Raw genomic sequence first — 22064 nt, forward strand, 5'->3', positions numbered from 1 at the left:
TTTCTCAGAAAAATTCCTTTTTGGATCATAGGTTGATCCTTGTCGAAATCAATTTTGCACGGGACAACATATTGGTTAGTATTGTAAAACGTACATACTCCAAAATATATTTATCATATAAATTGATTGGAAAATTTACAATTAACTTTGTTTTTGTTAACAGGTGCTCACATGTTGTTAAAAATGCACCTACTTCACAGTCATTTGGATTTTTTCCTCCGAATTTGGGGGCTGTAAGTGATGCACAAGGCGAGCGATTTCATCAAGATATTGCTACGATTGAAAAGCGTTATGAGGGCTTTTGGGATCAAGGAATGATGAGCGACTACTGCTGGATGCAACTTCGTGAAGATTCCGTGCAACATAAAAGAAGAAGTTTGAGAGTAAAAGTGTATTTTTGACCTCAAACATAGCCAAGTCAAAAGTTGCAAAATCACACGTGTTGACTTTATGGATCATAACTTCTACAATTTTTCGTCGATTCAGACAAACTTAAGCTTAAAATACATGTGACAAAATTGTCTTTCAGAAAACCTATCTTATGTCGATATAAAAAAATTTTTTGTTCCAGAAAAAAGTTAATAAACTTTGATAATTTAGTAAAAAACGTCAAAATGCCTTTTTTTACTTTCAACAGCTGTTTTGCGAAAACTTCGACTTCCATTGACACGAATTGCATATTGCCATGTAGGTTATATGTGTGCCTTTCGAAATTTATGCACTTCAAAGAAATGGCGCGCACTGTTTTCGAGATTGCAGGTAATAACTGCACTATTGCCCAAAAAACAGGTTTTTTGGGAATATCTCGGAAACCGTACTTTGAAAAAAAAAAAAAATACAATTCAATTTTGGTTTCAGCGACCTCAAATTAGTTTAAAAAACGCCTTTTGGTCGAGGACCATTTTTGGTGTAAACTAGTGAAATAGAATACATTCACAGGCGCAGGCGCATAATTGGTTAATCGCGGCGGTGCTGAAGAGTCTGAAGTATTACACATTATAACAAATATATTTTTCCAAGGTTAAGTATATTGTGTTCATAAAATGAGAGCTCCACTTTCCCCCGCATGCGGCTGAGCCGTCCACGGAAAATGGATCGAAAATTCCTGAACTAAATTCTCAAAATATAGAGTTTTGCTGTGAGTTTCCTGAAGTGAAATCAAAGAGAAATCGACTTGATGTTTACTTGCCTCGACTCGAGATGGTTGCGCAGATTTACCCGTACTCCTTTCAAACTTACTCCTATATGCCCGTTTGCCAAAAATTTATTGATTGTGACTATCTTATTACTTGCTTAATGAAAAAATGTATGTTTCAGCATAGATATGATACATTACATATCAAAATAGTGCGGCTCTCTTGTTTCAAAATAAATTTCTAATATTACGACTTTAAAAATAAAAATTATTTACAAGACGGAATAAATTTATTTATTAAATTAAAGTTTTTAATAAGGAATAAAAAGTTAGTTTTGGTCGCTCTATTCACGTTCTGCCTGTTTCTTTGCGCACTGGGTTCCCGCTTTGCTAATCGTCTGCCCTTTTATCGACCAATCAGAAATAGTGGGATTTACTCTGACTGTACTGCCCGACTGTTCGTGACACATCCTCCTGGTAAATCCTTTCTACCAGCTCTTCAGATCTAGAACGGAAATTTTTTTAGCAGCAGGTATTTCATAGATACCACAGATTGTCTTAAGGGTAGCGCTTCGAACCCTCCCATCGACACTTGTTCGCACGCCAATCACCTTACACAGCAGGATCAACTATATATGCAATATCACAGACTTCTATTGGTTTTACGTCATCAAACCATTTAGGTCTCCAATGATGGTGGCTAGATATTCGGAGACGCAACGTCGCCAGAAAGCGCCTGCAAGTTGTTGTGATACAAGCTTCGGCGCATTAAGATGCCCTCAGAAACCAGTTCTGCGATCGACTTAACACCACTGAAGCTGCCTGATAGAAAGTGGTCGGGTGTAAGTGCATCTTCTTTTTTCTGGTCAACATCTCCAAGCTGTGCCAAACGCTTCATGTAAGACTAGCGCCTGTACGTTCTGCTTTCCGGTTACGACCAAATAATAAAAGCGTAGCTCCAATTATAATCAAATTGAGCTCTGCTGCAGATCGCTCTCAACTGCTGAAAGCTGTAGCTAAATTCTGCAAAGATAAGAGACGGGCACTTTCTCTCAGTGATGTCGGCGTCAGTATTGAAGGGAAGCTATTTATCCACGAATGTCTTACGAGAAAAAATCGTGAACTAATGCGTTTGGTTATGCAGTGTAAGAAGCAAAAGCGTCTAACGTCAGTTTTCTCTGTTCGTGGGCAAGTGTTTGTTAGAGCTCGACCCCAAACTGATGCTGTACTTATAAGAGAACATTGCAACTGCTAATATGTAAAAACAAAAACATTTATGCGTTATATTATTAATGTTATGTCTGCGTAAAATTTATTCTCTTATTTATCATTTATGTTTTCCAAACTCTTTGCTTTGCATTGCAATCATTTTTATTTTAGTATCATTTCTATTTCGTTCATCTCATTTGTACTTTTCATATTCTTGGCTTTACATTGTAATCTTTTTTATTTTGATCTCATTCCTATCTATCTCATTATCCCCTTGCTTTATTTAAAATCCTCCACCTTGCGTATCCTCCCATTCATAAACTGTCAATGCGTATTGAAATAGCAAAACAAGTAGACAAAGAACATGTAAGAGGATTGCTTAAACTCATTTCTAATCGCTACAATGGGTTTAATGTCTGTCAGTTGAATGCGCGAAATTTGAATGCTGAAAAAATTGACTATCTAAATTTTGTTTTTGATAATTTGAGCATTGACTTAATATGTATTACAGAGACATGGTTTAAAGACTATATTGATAATAATGTATATTCCCTGTGCGACTACACTATTATTAGATGTGATAGGACTACGAAGACTCGAGGAGGTGGTATTGCTTTATATTTTAAAAATAATTTTAAATGGAAAGAGATCTGTAGATCAGATCATATTCAAGAAGTCGAATACATTTTTGTTGAATTTTATGATAACAATACCAAATGTCTTGTTGCATGCATTTACAACCCCAGCAATAGAAATGACCTCTCAGTGATATTGATAAATTAGCGGAATTCCACATCTCCTATGAACATATTATTGTGTGTGGTGATTTAAATGTAGACCTTCTTTGTGATAATTTTTCCTCCAGGAGTTTGATAGATAGTTTCCAATCATTAGGAATTTCCTTAATTAATGAATATGCTACTCGCTTTGCACCCCACTGCAAACCAAGTCTTTTGGATGTATTTTGCATCAGTGACAGAGATTACGTCAGTCATATTGATCAACTTCCTATGGCTGGAGTTTCCGACCACGAGTTGATATTCTTATCTTACAACATCCAGTTCAACAGACACAATCAAGTAAAGGAGATATTTTTTAGAGACTTTAAGCTTATTCAGCATGATCTCTTAAATAAGGAGGCTGCCGAGCTTAATTGGAATATGTGTCGGTTATTCACAACAGTGGATGAAAAACTGCAACATTTCAATGCTTTAGTCAGCCATCTATTTGATAGGTTTGTTCCGTTACGTAAAGTTAAAGTCCACGGAAATAGGAAACCATGGTTTACGCGTGAGATATTGTCTTTAATTAGAGAGCGTAGTAAAGCATATAAGAAATGGAAAAATGATAGAAACACTCACTCGTGGCAAAAATATCGTGTAGCAAGAAATAAAGTAACTGCAATCACTAAAGATGCCAAAAGGGCATATCTACAATGGAAGCTCAACGATAGTTTACCTCCGAAAGTCCTATGGAAAAGCCTTAAAACCTTAGGTGTCTCAGGAGAGAATAAGTCCGTGTGCAGTTTGGACCCAGAAATCTTAAATACTCACTTTCTAGCATCTAACAGGGCTCCACTCGACATACCTGTAAAAGTTCCTCTACGAGAGCATGCTGATGACGGTGAGTTTGAATTTGTGTTTGCAACTGAGATGGATTTGATACAATGTGTACACACTGTCAAACCGACGGCATTTGTCTTAAATTTCTTAAAATTTTTCTACCATTTGTAATACCATCACTTACGCACATAATTAACTTTTCAATCGCCTCATCTACATTTCCATATCTTTGGAAGATAGCAAATATAATACCTGTGCCTAAAATAAAATGCTCTACCGCTCCTCAGCACTTCAGACTAATAAGCATTTTACCTGCCCTATCGAAAGTATTTGAAAAATTTTTGGCGCGACAAATTACCTGCTACTTGGACAAGAACAATCTGCTGAGTAATTTCCAGTCGGGTTTCAGAAGTCTGCATAGTTGCTCCACAGCTATGCTTAAAATTTTTGAAGATGTTCGCTCTGCTTATGATAAAAACTACCTAACAGTGCTAGTATTACCCGATTTTTCAAAAGCATTTGATACTATTGATCACAACATTTTACTGCAAAAATTGTGCTGTCACTATAAGTTTGGAGCATTTTCTCTGCAACTAATAAATAGTTACCTTTCGAATCGGCTACAACAAGTTAAGTGTGGTGATAACTACTCAAGTCTAAAACCAATTACGTCAGGTGTGCCGCAGGGCTCTATTTTAGGTCCAATTTTATTTTGCATTTTCATTAATGATATTGTTGAGTGTTGCCAAAATTCGTCGATTCATCTCTATGCTGATGACGCCCAGATCTACCTGTCAAGGCCAATAGGTCTTATTGAAGATTTGATAGCAAGGCTTAATGAAGACCTCACTCGTATTTCTAAATGGTCAAAATCTAACAACTTGAAATTAAATGAGTCAAAGACGAAGTCGATTGCTATTTCTCATTCAAAGTATGACCTTAGCTCTTTGCCGCCAATATTACTTAATGAAGTAAATATTAACTTTGATGACATAGTAACTAACCTGGGTTTCAGAATAAATTCAAGATTATCATGCGTTGACTATGTAAACTTTGTTGTAAACAAGGTATATAATATTCTTAGAAAGCTATATTGTACTGCCTACTTACTGCCACGGCAAACTAAATTAAAGCTTGTTAGATCACTCATTGTTCCTCATGTATCATACGCTGAATTAGTATATTGCAGGCTTGATAATAATTCGAAACAAAAATTGCAAACCGCTTAAAATAATGCAGCGCGTTTCGTGTTTGAAAAAAGGAAATATGACCATATATCTATCTACTCAAAACAGATTCTCGATCATAGCCTCGACTCGTATCTCAAAATACGCTCTCTTTTATTCCTGCATAAATTAATATACACACAAAAACCATTGTACCTGTATAAAAATATTAAACAATGCCAGTGCACCCGAACATTGAATCTAATTGTTCCGACTTACACTTACTTGGAATCAGAACGCATGTTCTTTGTTAGTGCCATAAAACTATGGAATTCTATACCAACTACAATAAAACTTATAAAACAAGCAAAGTGTTTTAAAACTGCAGTTTCTAACTACTTCTAACCTTAACTCCCCCTTTCCTTCTCCCATTCCCACCATCTTTCTCTTCTTCTCACTTACTACTCTAAGTTTTAGTCTATAAGTTTAATAGTTAAAATAGTTTTAAGTCTAAGTAGCATTTCTTTGTATATCATCCTCGTATTCTAGAATTATAAGAAGATGTACTACCACAAGACTCTGTCTTACTATGTACAAAACAAATCAAATAAATTGAAATTGAAATTGAAATAAGAGTATAAGTCAACGGCCGCGAGTTAACTGCCATCTTCATCTCCATTAAAGGAACACGAATAATCTCGTCATTTGTACAGTAATATATTTTTAAGCACGTTCTTGACTGAGCGAACTAGCCTCTCCCAGTCTCCGCTCATATATGACGACGCGGGTGGTATGACATATCAGATGGTTGCGGCCGAGGTAAGAATTTTCGTTATAATTTTGATCTAGCAGCGTAAATGTAGACTTTAACTCCTTCTCAGCACTCTACAGTTATCGCTCCATATTTCGAAAGGCCTGCCCCTGTGTGCCATAACACTAGGAGTCTGATAGGGTAGTCATCCAAATAGGGGAAAATTTGAATATTTTGGTAGATTTGCCACCGACCTTGAAGTAGGTATTATTGACAAAGATACTATTGAATCATTGAAAACATCGCTTACTCGGAAAGCCACAAACTGTTAGTAGTGGCGATGATTGGCATACTGACTGATTAATACCGTCCGTGAATCTGACCAGCATACGGAGCTATCAATGTAGATAGAATGCGACTCGATGATATGCTTAGCAAGATGACTTCCTAAAAGGGCCACTTTATGTCTATTGTCCTATTTTGAGCGGAGCTGCTCTTGCTTTACTCACGATCATCATGCAGTGAACTGAATTACCATGTGAGTATCGCAGGTAGCATACAGCGGTATTGCTACTTTCACTTGCGTTCCGACTATAATTATTAGTGGGTGATTTTTGATTTCTTTATTAGCCACAATCTTTTATTTGGAAAAGGGCAACACCACCACGTTTGTATTTCCAGCATCGGACACATCAAGTGGTTGGGGGATATCACATTTTCGACTAATTCGTTTCCCATTAGGGTAGATAATTGGAAGGTTTCTCAGAAAAATTCCTTTTCGGATCATAGGTTGATCTTTGTCGAAATCAATTTTGCACGGGATAACATATTGGTTAGTATTGTAAAACGTACATACTCCAAAATATATTTATCATATAAATTGATTGGAAAATTTACAATTAACTTTGTTTTTGTTAACAGGTGCTCGCATGTCGTTAAAAATGCACCTACTTCACAGTCATTTGGATTTTTTTCCTCCGAATTTGGGGGCTGTAAGTGATGAACAAGGCGAGCGATTTCATCAAGATATTGCTACGATTGAAAAGCGTTATGAGGGCTTTTGGGATCAAGGAATGATGAGCGACTACTGCTGGATGCAACTTCGTGAAGATTCCGTGCAATATAAAAGAAGAAGTTTGAGAGTAAAAGTGTATTTTTGACCTCAAACATAGCCAAGTCAAAAGCTGCAAAATCACACGTGTTGACTTTATGGATCATAACTTCTACAATTTTTCGTCGACTCAGACAAACTTAAGTTTAAAATGTAGGTGACAAAATTGTCTTTCAGAAAACCTATCTTGTGTCGATATAAAAAAATTTTTTGTTCCAGAAAAAAGTTAATAGACTTTGATAATTTAGGAAAAAACGTGAAAAATGCCTTTTTTTACTTTCAACAGCTGTTTTGCGAAAACTGCGACTTCCATTGACACGAATTGCATATTGCCATGTAGGTTATATGTGTGCCTTTCGAAATTTATGCACTTCAAAGAAATGGCGCGCACTGTTTTCGAGATTGCAGGTAATAACTGCACTATTGCCCAAAAAACAGGTTTTTTGGGAATATCTCGGAAACCGTACTTTGAAAAAAAAAAAAATACAATTCATTTTTGGTTTCAGCGACCTCAAATTAGTTTAAAAAACGCCTTTTGGTCGAGGACCATTTTTGGTGTAAACTAGTGAAATAGAATACATTTACAGGCGCAGGCGCATAATTGGTTAATCGCGGCGGTGCTGAAGAGTCTGAAGTATTAAACATTATAATAAATATATTTTTCCAAGGTTAAGTATATTGTGTTCATAAAATGAGAGTTCCACTTTCCCCCGCATGCGGCTGAGCCGTCCACGGAAAATGGATCGAAAATGCCCAAAATTAATTCTCAAAATATAGAGTTTTGCTGTGAGTTTCCTGAAGTGAAATCAAAGAGAAATCGACTTGATGTTTTCTTGCCTCGACTCGAGATGGTTGCGCAGATTTACCCGTACTCCTTTCAAACTTACTCCTATATGCCCGTTTGCCAAAAATTTATTGATTGTGACTATCTTATTACTTGCTTAATGAAAAAATGTATGTTTCAGCATAGATATGATACATTACATATCAAAAAAGTGCGGCTCTCTTGTTTTAAAGTAAATTTCTAATATCACGGCTTTAAAAATAAAAATTATTTACAAGACGGAATAAATTTATTTATTAAATTTAAGTTTTTAATAAGGATTTAAAAGTTAGTTCTGGTCGCTCTATTCACGTTCTGCCTGTTTCTTTCCGCACTGGGTTCCCGCTTTGCTAATCGTCTGCCCTTTTATCGACCAATCAGCGATCGACACTTATTGTAGGATTGGAATCGAGAAATAGTGGGATTTACTCTGACTGTACTGCCCGACTGTTCGTGACACATCCTCCTGGTAAATCCTTTCTACCAGCTCTTCAGATCTAGAACGGAAATTTTTTTAGCAGCAGGTATTTCATAGATACCACAGATTGTCTTAAGGGTAGCGCTTCGAACCCTCCCATCGACACTTGTTCGCACGCCAATCACCTTACACAGCAGGATCAACTATATATGCAATATCACAGACTTCTATTGGTTTTACGTCATCAAACCATTTAGGTCTCCAATGATGGTGGCCAGATATTCGGAGACGCAACGTCGCCAGAAAGCGCCTGCAAGTTGTTGTGATACAAGCTTCGGCGCATTAAGATGCCCTCAGAAACCAGTTCTGCGATCGACTTAACACCACTGAAGCTGCCTGATAGGAAGTGGTCGGGTGTAAGTGCATCTTCTTTTTTCTGGTCAACATCTCCAAGCTGTGCCAAACGCTTCATGTAAGACTAGCGCCTGTACGTTCTGCTTTCCGGTTACGACCAAATAATAAAAGCGTAGCTCCAATTATAATCAAATTGAGCTCTGCTGCAGATCGCTCTCAACTGCTGAAAGCTGTAGCTAAATTCTGCAAAGATAAGAGACGGGCACTTTCTCTCAGTGATGTCGGCGTCAGTATTGAAGGGAAGCTATTTATCCACGAATGTCTTACGAGAAAAAATCGTGAACTAATGCGTTTGGTTATGCAGTGTAAGAAGCAAAAGCGTCTAACGTCAGTTTTCTCTGTTCGTGGGCAAGTGTTTGTTAGAGCTCGACCCCAAACTGATGCTGTACTTATAAGAGAACATTGCAACTGCTAATATGTAAAAACAAAAACATTTATGCGTTATATTATTAATGTTATGTCTGCGTAAAATTTATTCTCTTATTTATCATTTATGTTTTCCAAACTCTTTGCTTTGCATTGCAATCATTTTTATTTTAGTATCATTTCTATTTCGTTCATCTCATTTGTACTTTTCATATTCTTGGCTTTACATTGTAATCTTTTTTATTTTGATCTCATTCCTATCTATCTCATTATCCCCTTGCTTTATTTAAAATCCTCCACCTTGCGTATCCTCCCATTCATAAACTGTCAATGCGTATTGAAATAGCAAAACAAGTAGACAAAGAACATGTAAGAGGATTGCTTAAACTCATTTCTAATCGCTACAATGGGTTTAATGTCTGTCAGTTGAATGCGCGAAATTTGAATGCTGAAAAAATTGACTATCTAAATTTTGTTTTTGATAATTTGAGCATTGACTTAATATGTATTACAGAGACATGGTTTAAAGACTATATTGATAATAATGTATATTCCCTGTGCGACTACACTATTATTAGATGTGATAGGACTACGAAGACTCGAGGAGGTGGTATTGCTTTATATTTTAAAAATAATTTTAAATGGAAAGAGATCTGTAGATCAGATCATATTCAAGAAGTCGAATACATTTTTGTTGAATTTTATGATAACAATACCAAATGTCTTGTTGCATGCATTTACAACCCTAGCAATAGAAATGACCTCTCAGTGATATTGATAAATTAGCGGAATTCCACATCTCCTATGAACATATTATTGTGTGTGGTGATTTAAATGTAGACCTTCTTTGTGATAATTTTTCCTCCAGGAGTTTGATAGATAGTTTCCAATCATTAGGAATTTCCTTAATTAATGGATATGCTACTCGCTTTGCACCCCACTGCAAACCAAGTCTTTTGGATGTATTTTGCATCAGTGACAGAGATTACGTCAGTTCAACAGACACAATCAAGTAAAGGAGATATTTTTTAGAGACTTTAAGCTTATTCAGCATGATCTCTTAAATAAGGAGGCTGCCGAGCTTAATTGGAATATGTGTCGGTTATTCACAACAGTGGATGAAAAACTGCAACATTTCAATGCTTTAGTCAGCCATCTATTTGATAGGTTTGTTCCGTTGCGTAAAGTTAAAGTCCACGGAAATAGGAAACCATGGTTTACGCGTGAGATATTGTCTTTAATTAGAGAGCGTAGTAAAGCATATAAGAAATGGAAAAATGATAGAAACACTCACTCGTGGCAAAAATATCGTGTAGCAAGAAATAAAGTAACTGCAATCACTAAAGATGCCAAAAGGGCATATCTACAATGGAAGCTCAACGATAGTTTACCTCCGAAAGTCCTATGGAAAAGCCTTAAAACCTTAGGTGTCTCAGGAGAGAATAAGTCCGTGTGCAGCTTGGACCCAGAAATCTTAAATACTCACTTTCTAGCATCTAACAGGGCTCCACTCGACATACCTGTAAAAGTTCCTCTACGAGAGCATGCTGATGACGGTGAGTTTGAATTTGTGTTTGCAACTGAGATGAATTTGATACAATGTGTACATACTGTCAAATCTAATGCCATAGGGACCGACGGCATTTGTCTTAAATTTCTTAAAATTATTCTACCATTTGTAATACCATCACTTACGCACATAATTAACTTTTCAATCACCTCATCTACATTTCCATATCTTTGGAAGATAGCAAATATAATACCTGTGCCTAAAATAAAATGCTCTACCGCTCCTCAGCACTTCAGACCAATAAGCATTTTACCTGCCCTATCGAAAGTATTTGAAAAATTTTTGGCGCGACAAATTACCTGCTACTTGGACAAGAACAATCTGCTGAGTAATTTCCAGTCGGGTTTCAGAAGTCTGCATAGTTGCTCCACAGCTATGCTTAAAATTTTTGAAGATGTTCGCTCTGCTTATGATAAAAACTACCTAACAGTGCTAGTATTACCCGATTTTTCAAAAGCATTTGATACTATTGATCACAACATTTTACTGCAAAAATTGTGCTGTCACTATAAGTTTGGAGCATTTTCTCTGCAACTAATAAATAGTTACCTTTCGAATCGGCTACAACAAGTTAAGTGTGGTGATAACTACTCAAGTCTAAAACCAATTACGTCAGGTGTGCCGCAGGGCTCTATTTTAGGTCCAATTTTATTTTGCATTTTCATTAATGATATTGTTGAGTGTTGCCAAAATTCGTCGATTCATCTCTATGCTGATGACGCCCAGATCTACCTGTCAAGGCCAATAGGTCTTATTGAAGATTTGATAGCAAGGCTTAATGAAGACCTCACTCGTATTTCTAAATGGTCAAAATCTAACAACTTGAAATTAAATGAGTCAAAGACGAAGTCGATTGCTATTTCTCATTCAAAGTATGACCTTAGCTCTTTGCCGCCAATATTACTTAATGAAGTAAATATTAACTTTGATGACATAGTAACTAACCTGGGTTTCAGAATAAATTCAAGATTATCATGCGTTGACTATGTAAACTTTGTTGTAAACAAGGTATATAATATTCTTAGAAAGCTATATTGTACTGCCTACTTACTGCCACGGCAAACTAAATTAAAGCTTGTTAGATCACTCATTGTTCCTCATGTATCATACGCTGAATTAGTATATTGCAGGCTTGATAATAATTCGAAACAAAAATTGCAAACCGCTTTAAATAATGCAGCGCGTTTCGTGTTTGAAAAAAGGAAATATGACCATATATCTATCTACTCAAAACAGATTCTCGATCATAGCCTCGACTCGTATCTCAAAATACGCTCTCTTTTATTCCTGCATAAATTAATATACACACAAAAACCATTGTACCTGTATAAAAATATTAAACAATGCCAGTGCACCCGAACATTGAATCTAATTGTTCCGACTTACACTTACTTGGAATCAGAACGCATGTTCTTTGTTAGTGCCATAAAACTATGGAATTCTATACCAACTACAATAAAACTTATAAAACAAGCAAAGTGTTTTAAAACTGCAGTTTCTAACTACTTCTAACCTTAACTCCCCCTTTCCTTCTCCCATTCCCACCATCTTTCTCTTCTTCTCACTTACTACTCTAAGTTTTAGTCTATAAGTTTAATAGTTAAAATAGTTTTAAGTCTAAGTAGCATTTCTTTGTATATCATCCTCGTATTCTAGAATTATAAGAAGATGTACTACCACAAGACTCTGTCTTACTATGTACAAAACAAATCAAATAAATTGAAATTGAAATTGAAATAAGAGTATAAGTCAACGGCCGCGAGTTAACTGCCATCTTCATCTCCATTAAAGGAACACGAATAATCTCGTCATTTGTACAGTAATATATTTTTAAGCACGTTCTTGACTGAACGAACTAGCCTCTCCCAGTCTCCGCTCATATATGACGACGCGGGTGATATGACATATCAGATGGTTGCGGCCGAGGTAAGGATTTTCGTTATGATTTTGATCCAGCAGTGTATATGTAGACTTTAACTCCTTCTCAGCACTCTACAGTTATCGCTCCATATTTCGAAAGGCCTGCCCCTGTGTGCCATAACACTAGGAGTCTGATAGGGTAGTCATCCAAATAGGGGAAAATTTGAATATTTTGGTAGATTTGCCACCGACCTTGAAGTAGGTATTATTGACAAAGATACTATTGAATCATTGAAAACATCGCTTACTCGGAAAGCCACAAACTGTTAGTAGTGGCGATGATTGGCATACTGACTGATTAATACCGTCCGTGAATCTGACCAGCATACGGAGCTATCAATGTAGATAGAATGCGACTCGATGATATGCTTAGCAAGCCCAAAAGGGCTACTTTACGTCTTATGTCCTATTTTGAGCGGAGCCACGCTTGCTTTACTTGCGATCATCATGCAGTGAACTGAATTACCATGTGAGTATCGCAGGTAGCATACAGCGGTATTGCTACTTTCACTTACGTTCCGACTATAATTATTAGTGGGTGATTTTTGATTTCTTTATTAGCCACAATATCTTATTTGGAACAAGGGCAACACCACACCGTTTGTATTTCCAGCATCGGAAACATCAAGGGGTTGGGGGGATATCACATTTTCGACTAATTCGTTTCCCATTAGGGTAGATAATTAGAAGGTTTCTGAGAAAAATTCCTTTTCGGATCATAGATTGATCCTTGTCGAAATCAATTTTACACGGGGCTAAAAAGCCACAAACTGTTAGTCGTGGCGATGATTGGCATACTGAGCTATCAATGTAGATAGAATGCGACTCGATGATATGCTTAGCAAGATGACTTCCCAAAAGGGCCACTTTATGTCTTATGTCCTATTTTGAGCGGAGCTGCTCTTGCTTTACTGACGATCATCATGCAGTGAACTGAATTACCATGTGAGTATCGCAGTTAGCATACAGCGGTATTGCTACTTTCACTTGCGTTCCGACTATAATTATTAGTGGGTGATTTTCACCACACTGTTTGTATTTCCAGCATCGGAAACATCAAGGGATTGGGGGATATCACATTTTCGACTAATTCGTTTCCCATTAGGGTAGGTAATTGGAAGGTTTCTCAGAAAAATTCCTTTTTGGATCGTAGGTTGATCCTTGTCGAAATCAATTTTGCACGGGATAAAATATTGGTTAGTATTGTAAAACGTACATACTCCAAAATATATTTATCATATAAATTGATTGGAAAATTTACAATTAACTTTGTTTTTGTTAACAGGTGCTCGCATGTCGTTAAAAATGCACCTACTTCACAGTCATTTGGATTTTTTTCCTCCGAATTTGGGGGCTGTAAGTGATGAACAAGGCGAGCGATTTCATCAAGATATTGCTACGATTGAAAAGCGTTATGAGGGTTTTGGGATCAAGGAATGATGAGCGACTACTGCTGGATGCAACTTCGTGAAGATTCCGTGCAACATAAAAGAAGAAGTTTGAGAGTAAAAGTATATTTTTGACCTCAAACATAGCCAAGTCAAAAGCTGCAAAATCACACGTGTTGACTTTATGGATCATAACTTCTACAATTTTTCGTCGATTCAGACAAACTTAAGTTTAAAATACAGGTGACAAAATTGTCTTTCAGAAAACCTATCTTATGTTGATATAAAAAATTTTTTTGTTCCAGAAAAAAGTTAATAAACTTTGAAAATTTAGTGAAAAACGTCAAAAATGCCTTTTTTTACTTTCAACAGCTGTTTTGCGAAAACTGCGACTTCCATTGACACGAATTGTATATTGCCATGTAGGTTATATGTGTGCCTTTCGAAATTTATGCACTTCAAAGAAATGGCGCGCACTGTTTTCGAGATTGCAGGTAATAACTGCACTATTGCCCAAAAAACAGGTTTTTTGGGAATATCTCGGAAACCGTACTGTGAAAAAAAAAATACAATTCATTTTTGGTTTCAGCGACCTCAAATTAGTTTAAAAAACGCCTTTTGGTCGAGGATCATTTTTGGTGTAAACTAGTGAAATAGAATACATTCACAGGCGCAGGCGCATAATTGGTTAATCGCGGCGGTGCTGAAGAGTCTGAAGTATTACACATTATAACAAATATATTTTTCCAAGGTTAAGTATATTGTGTTCATAAAATGAGATAATGAGAAAAAGTACGGCTCTCTTGTTTCAAAGTAAATTTCTAATATCACGGCTTTAAAAATAAAAATTATTTACAAGACGGAATAAATTTATTTATTAAATTTAAGTTTTTAATAAGGATTAAAAAGTTAGTTCTGGTCGCTCTATTCACGTTCTGCCTGTTTCTTTCCGCACTGGGTTCCCGCTTTGCTAATCGTCTGCCCTTTTATCGACCAATCAGCGATCGACACTTATTGTAGGATTGGAATCGAGAAATAGTGGGATTTACTCTGACTGTACTGCCCGACTGTTCGTGACACATCCTCCTGGTAAATCCTTTCTACCAGCTCTTCAGATCTAGAACGGAAATTTTTTTAGCAGCAGGTATTTCATAGATACCACAGATTGTCTTAAGGGTAGCGATTCGAACCCTTCCATCGACATAAGACATAAAGTGGCCCTTTTGGGAAGTCATCTTGCTAATCATATCATCGAGTCGCATTCTATCTACATTGATAGCTCCGTATGCTGGTCAGATTCACGGACGGTATTAATCAGTCAGTATGCCAATCATCGCCACTACTGACAGTTTGTGGCACTTGTTCGCACGCCAATCACCTTACACAGCAGGATCAACTATATATGCAATATCACAGACTTCTATTGGTTTTACGTCATCAAACCATTTAGGTCTCCAATGATGGTGGCCAGATATTCGGAGACGCAACGTCGCCAGAAAACGCCTGCAAGTTGTTGTGATACAAGCTTCGGCGCATTAAGATGCCCTCAGAAACCAGTTCTGCGAGCGACTTAACACCACTGAAGCTGCCTGATAGGAAGTGGTCGGGTGTAAGTGCATCTTGTTTTTTCTGGTCAATAAGAGCATAAGTCAACGGCCGCGAGTTAACTGCCATCTTCATCTCCATTAAAGGAACACGAATAATCTCGTCATTTGTACAGTAATATATTTTTAAGCAGGTTCTTGACTGAGCGAACTAGCCTCTCCCAGTCTCCGCTCATATATGACGACGCGGGTGATATGACATATCAGATGGTTGCGGCCGAGGTAAGGATTTTCGTTATGATTTTGATCCAGCAGCGTAAATGTAGACTTTAACTCCTTCTCAGCACTCTACAGTTATCGCTCCATATTTCAAAAGGCCTGCCCCTGTGTGCCATAAAGCTAGGAGTCTGATAGGGTAGTCATCCAAATAGGGGAAAATTTGAATATTTTGGTAGATTTGCCACCGACCTTGAAGTAGGTATTATTGACAAAGATACTATTGAATCATTGAAAACATCGCTTACTCGGAAAGCCACAAACTGTTAGTAGTGGCGATGATTGGCATACTGACTGATTAATACCGTCCGTGAATCTGACCAGCATACGGAGCTATCAATGTAGATAGAATGCGACTCGATGATATGCTTAGAAAGATGACTTCCCAAAAGGGCCACTTTATGTCTTATGTCCTATTTTGAGCGGAGCCGCTCTTGCTTTACTGGCGATCATCATGCAGTGAACTGAATTACCATGTGAGTATCGCAGGTAGCATATAGCGGTATTGCTACTTTCACTTGCGTTCCGACTATAAGTATTAGTGGGTGATTTTTGATTTCTTTATTAGCCACAATATCTTATTTGGAACAAGGGCAACACCACACCGTTTGTATTTCCAGCATCGGAAACATCAAGGGGTTGGGGGGATATCACATTTTCGACTAATTCGTTTCCCATTAGGGTAGATAATTAGAAGGTTTCTGAGAAAAATTCCTTTTCGGATCATAGATTGATCCTTGTCGAAATCAATTTTACACGGGGCAACATATCTCCCCACAGGAACCCTAAGAGAACCGAGTGGTTGCTGTTCAATAGAGTTTTCAATATTGAAACACTTAGAGTGGCCTTACCAAACAGCCTTCAAAGGGGCTCGTCCAGTATCTTTTAGCAAGGAGAACTTTCCTCCATGCTGTAGCAAGACGCGGACCGGCTTTAAAAAGCTTTGGAGAGTTCTTAACGAATGCTATCAAACTCAAAACTTTCAAACCTACCGTGTGATTTTGAATGAATACAAAAAGCCAGTAAATATACGAATCGCAAGTGCTGCATGGAGTCTTGCGAATCCATTGAATCCGTTTGTGAATTCTATTACCCCACGTGACACAGTCGACATGAGTCAACACTGTCGACTCGATGTTTCCCTGAAATCTATCCTGTCGGCTCACAGAATCACGTGGACAATCAACAGTTTCTCTCCCTTTGAATTTCCAGACTTTGATGATATTTTGCCTGTGATACTTCAGGAAACAGGGAACTTGGTGGTCTCTGTCCTACAAGAAATCTACATTAAGAGCGATGATCACGTCCCAGTCAACTGGAAGAAAACGAGGGTTGTTTTGATATTCACCTACGACATGGCTTAGATTTTAGAATGGTTACTGGCTGTACTCGGTCGCTGGACTGCCAGTTTCAGCCTCCGAGTCAAGTCTGACAAAGCGGAGCTGGTGCTATTTACCAGAAAATATAAATCTCGATCCTTTACACTTCCCAAATTAAACAACCACGTTATCCCGCTCTCATCGGAAGTTAGGTATCTTGGAGTGATACTTGACTCGAAACTCCATTGGAAGCTACACATTGTAAATCGGGTAAAGGAGGCCAGTATAGCCTTCTATTCTTGAAAATCTATGCTCGGCATAAAATGGGGACTCAAGCCACAGGTCGTGCTGTGGATGTACAACGTAGCAGTTCTTCCAATTTTAACGTTGGTGTCTAGTTTGGTGGGAAGCTCTTCGGAAGGGCTATAATATCACTATGCTGGGGAGGGTACAAAGGACGGCATGTATTGGCGTCACCGGAGAATGTAAAACTACCCCAGTGCTGCCCTGAATGTCGTTTTGCACTTACTTCCCATCGAGTTTTACGTCATTTCCATCGCAGCTTAAAGTGCAATCAGGTTAAAGGGGTTGGCCTCTGGAGACAATCTCTCAAAGGACATGGACGCATTTTCGGGCAGTTAACACCGTATTTCTCCGAACTTCGAACAAATCTCTCTACCCGCAAACTAAAGTTTGAGGGTCGTGCTAGGGCAATCTGTCCAAATAGGCAGGATTGGATCGAGGGGAAAATCTACACCGAAGCTTGCACCTCTGTCTTCACTGACGGTTCCAAGTTGGAATCGAGGGTCGGAGCAGGGGTTTTCTCTAAATCAACTAATTTATCTATCTCCTTTAAACTGCCGAGTGCTGCTAGTGTTTTTCAGGCAAAAGTCTTTGCAAAAATACTTAGGGAACGTGGGTCCTAGGGAGATATTAACATTTTCTCCGATAGTCGAGCCGCGATTAAGGCTTTAACGACTACTAGTAAGCCTTAAAACTCCTAGTAAACTCCTGTAAAGAAGAGATCAAATCTGTTGGGTTTGCAGGTAACATTTCTCTGATCTGGGTTCCAGAAAATAGGAACGTTGAGTGAAATGAAATTGCTGCTGAGCTTGCTAGAACTGACTGAATTGGCCTCCGGTTCCTCCTACCTGGTCATCGGCATCGCTCTTACGGTTTTTAAACGGAAACTGTACAAATTATTTCTCAGGAAAGCGCAGAAAAGATGGAGCTCCATTTCTTCATGTGCTATTTTGAACACCCTTTGGCCCCTGTACAATACAAGGACTCAAAAAGTCTTGGGGATTCCACGCCATTCAATTTCCAAACTCGTAACTGTGTTTACCGGTCACTTGGGGATCTGCACACACGTGGAAAAGCTAGGTTTACCATTTAACCTCCATTGCAGAAGCTGTGGAGACCTTTCAGGGAAGGAGACTGTTAAGCACTTTCTCTGTAAATGTCCGGGTTTGGCAGCTAGACGATTAAGGTCACTTAGTGCTCCTTTCCTCGACAGCCTGGGGCAATGCCCTAACCTAAGTCCCATCAATCTTCTCCATAACATCCACAGCTCTGGTTGGCTGTAGATATCTTCCTGTTGTAGGTCTCATAATGATATCGAAACGACGCTTTAGTGCTACCTGGGGAGTGCCAGTGTGCTACTTCAACCTGTTCACCCACCTATCTATAATTATTATTAGGAGGGCGGTTCAATAAGTACCCGTGTTTGATGACAGAGGGCGTTGCTGAGGGAAGTTGGTGTTAGCATACTGTGTTGCTATCTATCTTACGACGGGGAAACCAGTTTCAGACTAATTTATACATAGGTTAGTTTTGATTTGGCAGCTATTCGAGTAAGACGTGTTTCGTGATTTTCGATAAGTTGGAAAAAGAGCACTGCCTTTGGGTAATTCGCTTTTTGTTTTTGGATGAGGAAAATGCGAGGAGATAAAAGCAAAGTTGGATGTTATCTATGGGGCGCTTCACCATCTATGATCACAGTTATATATTGGTTCAACGAATTTCAAAGTGGGTGAAAATCCGTTTTTGATGAGGAGCGACCAGGAAGCCCGGCAGACGTGGTTACTTCCTCCTCATTCAAAAAGGCCACGACTTGATTTTCGCTTTCGACAACGAAAGTGCGCGAAGTAACAGAGGTCATAGGAGTGTCGACCGAAATGGCAATTAATATTTTACATGATAAGTTGGCGATGAAAAAATTGTCGTCTCGATGGGTGCCGCGATTGCTCAAATGCAACAACAAGCGGATACGGCTGTTAACTTCGAAACAGTGTAAAAAGAAGGTGCTGTTTCCCGGCGATAACGTGTTGTCGCCGCCAAACTGCATGAACTGCGTTATGAATTACTGCCGCACCCCCCGTATTCACCCGATTTTGCTCCCTGCAACTTTTTCTTGTTCCCTAGAATGAAGAAATGGCTTGCGGGGAAAAAAAATTAGTTCAAACGAGGAAGTCATCGTTTGGTCGATCTCCTTCTCATATTTGCGGCGTGCGTCTTGATGTTGGTCCTGAAGTTTTGAGCCAACTCCGAACGGTAAATGTTTTTTTGAGGAGCTTTTTCATGGCAGAAATACACTCGAAGGTTTGCCATTGCCTGCCGAGTGACGACCGCTATTAGAAAAAAACTTTTTCTCTCATTTTGTTTTCCATGCACGAAGGTTAGAACTTACGCAATTCCGAATGGCAGTCACGCACCAACTTCTTCGGCTAGGGCGGCCGCCGTTTATTAGTCAATTGTTTTGTTTTGCAAAAATAAAGACATAGTATTAATACATCATGTTTCGACTTGACTTTAGCCAAATTTCAGAAAAAAAAATTATAAATGTAAAAGTTATCGCTGTTTGTGTGTAGCCCATTTCTCCAGAAGTCCCTTGCGGTGATCATAACAGGTCCTTGAAGATTCATCTAAAATCAATCAGACAAGAGAAACTAATTTTATTAATAGATAATCGTGTGCCTGAGCGAAACTTTTTTTTCAAAATTAACAATATGGCGGCCTCAGAAAATATTTTTCAGATTTTCGAGAAAAAACCGACAATTCTTGTTTGAAAAAAATCGAAATTTAAAAAAAAAATCCTTCGATCAGGCAGGAGTTTTTTATGTTTTTCAAAAGCAGTATACATTTTTTTAAACGTATCAAGTGGTTTTTAAGTTTCAGGGATCACCAGTTCAAAAAGCATAGTTTTGAAAAAAAGGCACTTAAAGTTTTGCAATCGATTTATGAGTTATACGAATTATTTACTGTATTACTTACACTGTTTCATCTACTCCTGGGCTATATAATAGTTCTTCAGCCGATTTGCCTACGTTGATTTTGTTTATTCAAGTAATATCCGGTCTATTGGTCATTACATTTATCGGTGCGTATTGTAAAGTAGTGGCCCGGTATAGGGTATATTCTTTACTGTCTAAGATGTTTGAAGGGGTATATTTGTAGTATCTATCTTTGTTTTCTCTAAATGTTGTTTACTGGCTATTTCTTGATGTATAAATTTTGCAACTATATTTCGTATATGTTACTCTGTGCTGCTAGAAATTAGCACCCTGCGGTTATGTTGCCTACTGTTTCTGGGCGTACAGGGTTTGATTGAAAAGTAATGAACCTTATTTTTTTTAAGCAGTTTTATTAAACCTTTTGGCTTATACAACTAATATTCTTCAAAATAGGACCCTTGAAAAATTTGTTAAACTCATCCGCCGGAACGCGTTCAATTCGGCTGTCACAGTTTTTTGGATCACCTCGATGGAGTCGAAACGCCTCCCCTTCAGCTTTCTTTTCAGGCGCGGGAACAAGAAGAAGTCCGGAGGAGACAGATCCGGGATGTTGGGAGGGTGGGGAAGCACCGGAACCGTCATCTTGGCCAATGCAGAGTTGCAGAGGAAGGCGGTGTGCGTCGTCGAGGGCCTTCCAGATCGCTGTTCGTCTTCGACGTCCTCCCGGCCTTCCTTGAACGACTTGTGCCACCGTTTTACCTGGGTCCAACGATCATTTTCCCCCACCAGCCGATTCGGTTGATCGCTTGGCAGACGCTCCGCGCGGAAAGGCTTTTCAATCAAACCCTGTATGTCGTTAGTTATAATCGGGTCTTTGAATAAGGTTTTTTTGATAGTAATGTATAGGTGTTTGCCATGTCACTGTTTCAGTGCCCAAGACGTATTATTTTCTTGAATTGTTATTTGGGTGATTGCTTATTTATTTATTTATACGTAAGAGTAATAGTTATAAATAACCAATACACTAAAATTTAACAAAACCTCTCGCTACTGAGTCCTTCGTTCGAGATTTATACTTATAAGACTATTTTAGAGATAATTTATATTAAGTATTTAAAACAAAAACTTGGTGTATGTCGGATGAAAGTAACAATAACTTTATATATGATATTTATTATAGTTTAGCTAAGATTTGAAATTTAAGAAAAGCGTTCATATTATCTTAGTTTGCTAATTTCAGAGGGTGAGGGGGTTTGCTGCTGCCAAAAACTGTTGTTCGGATCTGGCTTAGGCCAGGGCATTCATCCAGGAGATGTTTCACCGATAAATCTGGTATATTGCAGTGTGAGCATGGCGGCTTCAAGTCTCCATTTTGTAAATGACTATGAGTGGGAATTAAATGTCCAATTTTTAGACGCACAAAGGTTCTGATACCTCTGGAAGGAGAGTCAGATGGGAAAATCAGTTTAGTTCCATGGGGATTATTTAATTTGTAGTAGTGTCGATAGGTGGCCCAGTGATGCGTGAGTTTTCCGGCTGAGTAGTTTGACGCATACATCCGTAGATATTAAGGAGTGAGGTGGTTAAAAAAATGTAATGGCTCCGTGCTTTATTTGCACGTTCATCAGCGACTTCATTACCATTGATACCAGCATGACCAGAAACCCACACAATTTTTATTGTGTATTTTTTTGCATATATATAGTAATATATCTTATAATATTGATGAGTAACAGATCGTTTTTTGGGTTCTGCAAGGCTTCAATAACGGATTTGCTGTCACTGCACATGAAATGTTTTTTGCTGGTTTGGGAAGCAAATATTACTGCTTCATGCAGTGCAGCTGTTTCTGCTGTGAA

This window comes from Anastrepha obliqua, chromosome 6, assembly GCF_027943255.1.
Source record: "Anastrepha obliqua isolate idAnaObli1 chromosome 6, idAnaObli1_1.0, whole genome shotgun sequence".
NCBI lineage: Eukaryota > Metazoa > Arthropoda > Insecta > Diptera > Tephritidae > Anastrepha > Anastrepha obliqua.